This window comes from Triturus cristatus, chromosome 3_1 (assembly GCF_964204655.1).
Source record: "Triturus cristatus chromosome 3_1, aTriCri1.1, whole genome shotgun sequence".
Classification (NCBI taxonomy): Eukaryota; Metazoa; Chordata; class Amphibia; order Caudata; family Salamandridae; genus Triturus; species Triturus cristatus.
Window position 1 is genome coordinate 508,941,358 of NC_140583.1, and position 8,856 is coordinate 508,950,213.

Consider the following 8,856-nt stretch of genomic DNA (forward strand, 5'->3'; position numbering starts at 1 on the left):
CACGCACTTACTCACGTCCCACAGGAGGGGGCGGAGCGTTCCTGGCCGCCCCCGGTTGCTCAGGCCCACAACCGTCCGTAGGACTAACGGGGCGCCGTCGTATTTCGAGGGGACAAGCTAAGACATCCCTGGGTATCCTTGGCTTAGCACCCTTACTGTGCTGCTGCATGTAGTACCCTTCTGTACCTTGCAGACTCTGGATCGCCCTGTAACTCCTCCTGCAACACAAAACAATTAGTTAGATTCTTCCCCTCCCATTACCACCCTCTGGCCGTCTACAGGGGAAACGGTAGGGCGGGAAACAGCGAGACGGGCAGCAGACAAGAGGCTGCCTTGTGGGCAGGGGAAGGTAATTGTACCCTTGACCCCCTCACCCACATGTTCCTCACATACGTACTATCTGTAGCTAGTCTTTACTTACCACAGAAACCTTTGTTATATGTGTAGGTATCCTTTAATAAACTCGCTCTGAAACTGATTTTAACAATATTCCGATCAAATTTGTGCCATTGAGGAGATTTTAGTTTTGTACACATGGTGCTTGTGTTTCACTATTTGTTTTACCAATCCGTTTTGAACGGCGATTAAAATATATTCATGATAAACTGTACTTATCAGTTAACGTTTTAGAGTTTTCCATATTTCGAATATCATCCATTGTTAGGGGAAAAGCTCAAAGGGGAGGGGGTTTAAAGACATTGCCATTTACAAGGTCAATGGCTCAAAATAATGTAATTGCGAGACCTATTGCATTGTAAATGCTTGTTATGATGTGCGCACTGGCGAGTGTGAGGGCGATTTCTGCTGGGTTGACTGATTGGCAGTAGCACGTGTGGTGTGACACAGATACTCTGTAGTGCGCATCTCATTTTGGCGGCTCTCTTGTGACAAACAGCCCGACATGCACTTCTGCCCACACCAATCCAACAGCTGTGCTAACAGCCAGGAGTTTGCAGACACAGGCCCCCAGTAGCAAAAGAAGCACTGGGTTAGCCTGCTACACCCTATTCTGACGTTTCTCATTTGCTGAAAACAGCATGAGAGCAGCTGCATGATTGGCTAGGTTCGCATTGGTATCAGTAGACAGCAGCCTCGGAGGTAGAGCAGAGCACGGGAGAAAGATGGTCGTGACCAGTTGGCTGCAGGCTGAAATTTCAGGGAACGAAGCCTGCACAGTGCAAGGTAAGAGAGACAAATTATGGGAAGTAACTGTGTTGTCTGTGTCAATGTGTATGCATGCTATGTTGAGTGGTCTGCGTTAGTACATGTGTGTGCTGTATGACTGTGTGAGTGTCTAATGTGTTATCCCTACCAGCGTGTGTCTGCTGCTGGGTGTGTCTGCGTCAGTTTGTGCACGTGTGTTAAGTGTAAATGTTTACAACTCGGCCAAAAGCAACAACATGCATTTTCCTGCAAGACTAATAATGTCAGAGGATGACGTTTATTTGGCATGCACTTGCACTGGGAAAACAATCGCTTCTCACAGGGATTCGATTACCGCATGTGCCTTCAAAGAGCGAGCCCTTATCTTATGTGATAACAATTGTCACTGGGTGACAGTGTATTATAAACAAAATCAAGAAGTGCTGCTCAACATATTAGAAGTGCCTGCCATCTAGAAATAGGGCAGTTTAACACACGACTTCCTGCGCAGGGAGGGAACGTACTTTGTGTGACCTTAACCTGAGGAGCGATCGTGGCCAGTGGGCCCTCAAGCTGCAGGGGGCCCCCTCGGCACAATACTCATGCCCAAAAGCTCCGGATTAAATCCGGAGTGGGGGCCCCTCTGTGTAGGTGGCAGAGGGGGGCCCTCAACTTTCGCTACGCCACTGATCGCGGCACCTCCTTTAAACATCTGCGGAATGTCGACTTGATTGTCAAATTGCCCACATTTGCCCACTGGGGGGTTTTAGAAATTGCCCAATGATATCGAGGGTATGGTAGCTTCACAACCCAGCAGGTGCACACAATGACCTGCAGTGGTGACTAGCTCTGCACTCACGCTCCTGCTGCTCGGTGCATTACACATGTATGATGTAGCTATGCATTTTTTATGCCCCAGCACTTTGAAATGTCACCCTCTGCCACTGAAGACTACTTCTAGACAGATTCGTAATGCCTTTCGACTGGCTCTTCCCAGATACTTGAAGTTGTAGTGACCACTTAACACTACTAGTCAGATCTAGTAGAAAACTAGTATTGCCTTCTCAGTACATATACATGTCTAATACGAGTTCTTATTTGAAAACTCTATAAAGGCCACCTTAGTAATGTGGAACTGCAAACATGGGACTTGGGCAAGCTACATCTCTGACCCAATTGATGGCAATGAGTTGGTGTCAATAGTTTACCATCTTGAGAGACCTCCTCTAATGAAGTGAAGTTGCTTATTGGTGCTTCGTGACAGTGTACACACCAAGGGAGCTTGCAGCCCATCTATGAGCTCCGGTATTCCCTCATGGCACACAGTGGAGTGGTCATATGTGAAGGATGCTAGGGGGTATCAGAATGCTGCAGAGAGTTCCTCACAGTAATAAAGAAACAAGCAAATTTTGTTGGAGTAGCGAATGCTTAACAAGTAAAGTCACTGCTTCTGGGTGAGAGCTCACCTGAGTTTCCCGACAAATCTAGGTTCGATCCTTATTTTTCAAGTCATAGGCTGAGCAGTCTCCACGGGTGTATCTACAGGCAGCAAGGACACAGAAGAGCAGAGCCTTCCGCAGAGCTACAGGTTTAGTTCCAGCCTAGGGGAGATGAGCAGCGGTGAGCTTCAAATGTGCTGGAAGACACTAGAGCTGGTCTGCACAGGGATTATTACAGTGAGGTACTTCCGTTTTATGGAGTGAAGCTCCAGCTTTTATTTTCAGTCCTTCGCATTTGGGCCATCCACCTTCAATCAATCATTTTCAAAGCACTGTTCAAAATATGGGTGTTAGTTCCTTTAGCCATGGCTGCCTTTCTTCCTTTCATGGAACTGAAGGATGGCTCTCAGAATGCCTGGAGAGGCAGCTGTAGTTGTTAGGGTAGGAGGACCTGTCTCACTTTAAGCATGTTCTAAAAGCAGTACCTACAATAGACATACACACACAGGCGCACACACACACACATACACACAATGTGTGTCAATTGGTTGCACAGGAGGACAGAGTGGGCCTCACCCATGGAGAACAGACAAGCTGCACCCACAAGATTTAGAAGCACTGTCACAGGCCAGCACTCATTAATCAAGGGGTTGAAGGGAGAACCCAACAACACCCATGAAGAGCAGAAACCAAAGGTGTCCCTGGAAAACAGTGGATTGGTGACCAATAGACCTAAGTTATATATAGAATGTAGGGGAATTCCATGGTATCAAAAAGGGAACAGGCATGACTGAACAGAGAATATTTGGAACATGCTACTACTTACAGCCCAGCCACACCATTTCTAGGGTCTCTTCATACTCCTATCATAAACTGGAATATCTTCAAGTCGAAATCCCGTGGTAATGGCGGACTTGCATACAACCCCCTTCCCCAAAGTTCCCTTTCTGCATGTGATGCTGCCTTAGTTTTAGCTCCTTTAAGCAGCAGCCATCTGATCCACCTTTCAAATGAGACAGATAAGTAGAAGCAGAAGGTTATAGGTAGGAGGGAGAAAAGTGGAAGTCAGGCGAAAGTGGATAGAATAGAGGTAGATGGTTGGGAATAAAGGGATAGTTGTAGAGGGGGTAAATGTATTATTAGACATGGAGAAAGAGGGTTAGAAGGATAGGTATCGAGAGTTAGATGGTAGAGGAGTAGAAGTAGAGGGGAGGAGTGGTAGAGGAATGGGGCAGAAGGGTAAATGTAGTGGGGAAGAGATAGGTGTATATATGTAAACATGCTGAGAGAGTGCTGGAGGTCGATGTTCAAAGGTACACAGTAGAGGCAGAAGTGTTGAGGTCATGAGGAAAGGACAGAGGTCAGGGTACATAGGCAGATTTAGATGCTTGTGGTCAAATGGGTGGGGTCAGAAAGATAGAAAGGCATAGATAGAGGCATAGAGAATTGGAGAGTTAGAGGGGCAGAGAAAGGAAGATAGAGGGGTAGTGGTAGAGTCAGATATGGAAGTAGAAGGAAGAACTAGAAGTAGATCAGTAATGGTAGAAATATCAAGCGGCCTTTAGAAGCAAAGTGAGCGCAGTTGACCAGGTCTTCCGCTTTACCTGTACAGCATTAATCAACAGGGGCAAACTTTATGTTGCCTTTGTATATGTACAAGCTGCTTTTGACCTGGTCCCCACATATAAGCTCTGGAAGTTTCTCAAGGAAATGGGTATCCCTGCTAACCTCTTGAACATATTGGTATGGCTACCTGCAGAAAACTATGCACAAGTGAGGTGGGGCAAACCTAGGCAACTGACAGAGCCCTTTAGTATTAATCAGTCAGACAAGGTTGTGTCTTGCCCCCACCCTTTTTTCAATGTACATTAATGGGGTGGTGAACTATCTAAAGAAGGACAGGTATAATTCCCCAAAGGTGGGTGACTGGAGGGTGCTAGCCTTCCTCTTTGCGAATGACACTCTGCTGCTTTCCAAGTCTCCCCAGGTCCTCCAACAGCTACAAGTTTTGTATGGAGAGGGGACTGGAACTGAATAGCTCCAAAACAAAGTACCTGGTCTTCTGCCCGGCCGGGCACAGATGTTCAAAGAAGAAGATGACAGTGGGTATCAATAAAATTGATCAGGTACCCAATTTTGATTATCTGGGTGTGAGGCTTTCAACAAATCTCAACTGGGGTTTGCAGCTCTAGAAATCGCATTAAATTCTAATACACCACACAGCCACTATAGGCAAAATCAGCTCTTGACGTCTATAACATTAAGGCCTTAGGGGCAGCCCTGTACAGGTGCAAAATATGAGGAATTGCCAATATCCATAGCCTCACCATATTCAAAAATAGCTTCATAAGATCGCTTTTAGGATTACCAGCAAGTACCCTGATAACACCGCTATGTTTTGATTTGGCCCAAAGACGCATTATTCAGAAAGTTGAGTGTAGCATGCTTGTATATTGACATCAATTGTGGTCGACAGCAGTGCTAAGCTCCTACTGCGTGGCTCAGAACGATCTTATGTTCCCAACATGTGTGCACGCAATTCCATTTCTGAACTACGTTAGATTGCATTTTGGGGAAATTGGGGCTGAAAAACGTTTGGGTTTTCCCAGATGAGTAGAGAGCAATTACTAAAGCACAAGAAAAAGAACTCTACTGAGAATTTGCAATCACCCAAACAACTTTAACCAGAGTTCCCTGGTTAGGGACTTTTCCGATATAAAACCATTTCCATTCTATGAGGCAACAAATAGACGAAATTACTCCCTTCTTGGCTTGCAAACTGTATATTCAGTTTAGGTACAGGTCGATCTCAACCATGAAATCTTTTAATAATTGGTCAGAGCTGTACCCGGGGATGACACATATCCAGTCTGTGGAGAGGCTCCAGAATCACTAATGCACATATTGTTCTTTTGCAAAGTGTAATGGCTTCAAAGAAGTAAATGGGTAGCCACCTGTAGAATTTTGAGCATGGGCCGATATAAGGAGGCATAAAGAATTATCTGCACGGACACAAGTAGACTGATGGTCTTTTCAGTCTCTAGGGGGCCGATTCACAGAACTAATCTAAGACAAAATCCTAAACTTAATAATTTGATATTCACGGAAGACACCTGGCGATTTATGGTATTCACTGAAATTACTTAACTACTAATTTTACATCCGCACCTGGGCCGGAATTTCCGCAATTGGGCTGGAATTTTCACACCCAGAGCAGAGGTTCCGCACCCGGAGTGGAATTTATGCCTCTGGGCAGGAATCTCCGCCTTGGGCCTGAATCTCCGAAATTGAACCAGAACCCATTATTTCATAAAGGAAATGACATATAGGAAGTGGGAGACGGGAAAAACATCACAGGAAGTTGTTGACAGCCATTTTATGTTCATTCTGAGTCATTCTCTCTCACAGATCAGATCCTCTGCCATCCTGCTGCTCTTTTCGACCTTATTTTCCCCAAAATGGCTGAGGGTTATGAAGAGAAAGCACCCCCTTTCAATGAAAGGGAATTAGACATCCTAGCTGAGGGGGTGATACTCAAATATCCTCAGCTATATCGGGGGCCAGAGGACCAGCCGAGTAATGCAGCATGGGCCAGACTATGGGCCGACATTGGTGAGCGCTTCAGTACAGTGGGAGTTCACACCAGGAACACGAGCACATGCCGCAAGAGCTGGGAGGACCTAAAACACTGGCCGGGCACAAGGCCGGGGAGCTACTGAGCCAGTCTTCCCAGGACCATGTGCGTCGTCCTCACCTTTCGCCACTTTACAGGAGGGTCCTGCGTGCAGCTCATCTGACCCTCCACGCTCAGCTGGAGGAGCATGAGCAGCAGAGAACTGGTAAGTGCTTTATATGCAATATGTGTCTTGAAGTATGATGTGAGTGAAGACAGAGCTGTACCATTGTGTGTCCCATGCCTCCATTCACCTATTCTGTGTCTATGCAGCAGTCATCATGAAGCAAAAGGCTCACTCTAGCGCATTGACTTTACAGGGCAGAGTGCATTCTGGGAGTTGTAGTTTCATCATGACAACTGGGGAATTGAGCCACACAGTTGCATTTGTACAGAAACTTGCACTGCCAGCACAACTAACAGTGCAACAAGGGAATCATAACTGATGTGTGCATTGGATGAGGAATGGTACAGACACTGTTCAGTGTGTGAATGAGAGGCCAATGGGTATTGGATGCTGTGACTTGCATTGCTTTCGGTGAGTTTGGGTTCTGAATGAGACAGATCATCATGTGCCATGGAGTCAAGACAAACTTTGAGATCCTTTCCTCACTCTTAAGTGTTTCCAATTTTGCCAAGTGTGTCCACAGACACACGTCTTACCCCCAGTGGCTTGTATGTCATTTTTCATGTGCAGGTAGCAGTAACAACGAGACACTACCGTTCACCAGTGCACAGCACTACCTGATCGGTCTCCGAAACCAATATGTGGCACTGGATTGTCAGCTTTTGTGAGGGAATATCAAAAGGTTAGACTCCCAACTTAGCAAACCTACTTGCGCAGACCCTCTATAGATGTGTGACCCCCCAATCGGCATTAGTGTTGTCCCATACAATGCTACACAGCAGATAACGTTTTTCCAGACTTAAAAGTACAGAGACTCCATATCACAGGCCCTTTTCAATACCATTTTGACTCCCTCAGATCTCCTTTTGTAGACTAGGTTTGGAACCTACCCATGTTGAAGTTACAGGACACACAGGTCACAAGAATGCCAACGTTGAGGGTTGGCCAGTACAAATGTGTAAGCCACCAAAAATCTTGTGAGACATCCATGTCAGACTCAAATCAGGAGAGGACAGTGACCATACACGTAATTTAAGCTCATAAACACTGATAACTGTATAGTGTGATCAGAGGAGAACAAGGTCTGACCTTGGCTCATCTTGAGATGTGTCTTGTCCTGACGTGTACAACTAATACATAATGATTTGTTTTACATTTCAGTGGGCTCAGCTGGCCAAAAGGAACAAATGCAGGACCCGGTTCGGAGCAGGACATCTTTGGTGCACCAGCGGCTATGACCTCTTTCCACCAGCGAGGAAGAAGAGGATGAGATGGGACCCTCAACATCAGAAGGCAGAGGGATTGCACTCACCCAGACTTACCATGGAAGACAACTCTGGTGCTACGGACCGGGTGGAGGCTGAGGACATTGAAGTGAGGGGAAGAACTGGACACCTCTGGCCGGGGGGTGGGGGGTGGAAAGCTACTCTCCCCCGGACCATTCACCTGTTAGTTTTGCCGAGGTGTCCCCGGGGCAGGCCACTATGCAACTTGGGCCTGCCATCAGCCCCTCCCTAACTCTAGAGGCCCCCATTCCATCGGGGCCTCCAGCTGCATCCCCTGCAACCAGTCCCCCTTATTGTAGCTGCCAGGTCGACACCAACATTGGCTCCGAACCTGAGGCTCCACACCCCTCATGTTCAACCCAAACCCCTCCCTGTGTTGTTCCTTCTGTGGCTGTACCAGAGGACTTGATGTGGGCATATGAGGGTCATCCAGACATGTCCTCTTGCTTCATGCTGCAGATGTGTCTAGAGGTGCGCATGATCCAAGAGGAAATTGCCCAAGCTCTGTCCACCTTCACTGCCAGTATCAGTTCCCTGACTGCAGCCATGTCGTCTTTCGTATCCCAATCTCCTTCCCACACCACTGTCAATGTCTCCTCCTGTCCGTTGCCCCACACTTTTTCCCCCCGTACTCCTCGTGTGTCCCGACCCCCTTTGGTGGTGCCTGTTCCTGCACTGGCCAGCCTGGAGCCCGCATCAGAGTCAGAGGATCTGGACATTGTGGTACTAGAGGATGACCAGAAGGACACTTGACTTGTTGGACAGATTTTTCTTTGTGGACAATTATATACTTTTTCCCTTGTAAATAGACTAGTTTCCCTGACGCTCCCTGACATGTTATATTTATGTTGCCCCACCCCAATCCAAGTTCCCTTCTCCTTCTGCAGTAAGAACATCATTTGCTTTCCTTTCTTCTTTCCAAATGGACTGTTGTTGTTTTTCTAACCCGCACTTTTTTTTTACATAAAATCTCATTTTGAATCATACTTTCTCTATCTTGTTTAACTTCATTGTGAATGTCTTGTACAAAATATGGAGATGTATTTTAGAAGTCATCTGCTCTGCACATGAGGGCTTGCTGCAATGATGGGGTTACACTTGTACAAGTGTCACACACACACAAACATCCTCACATCTCTAAGCCACCTAAATTGGTGAACATTAGCCTATCATGACACATTTTCGCAC

At 46.6% G+C, this 8,856-nt stretch overlaps 1 long non-coding RNA gene across 1 annotated transcript; it reads left to right on the plus strand.

The window, feature by feature from the left end:
- Nucleotides 1-1,081: 1,081 nt before the first annotated feature.
- LOC146860499 (uncharacterized) lies at nt 1,082-8,653 on the plus strand. Its single transcript, XR_014979155.1, has 3 exons — nt 1,082-1,182; nt 5,991-6,421; nt 7,544-8,653. It is a non-coding gene; the product is annotated as an uncharacterized LOC146860499 (long non-coding RNA).
- Nucleotides 8,654-8,856: the final 203 nt, after the last annotated feature.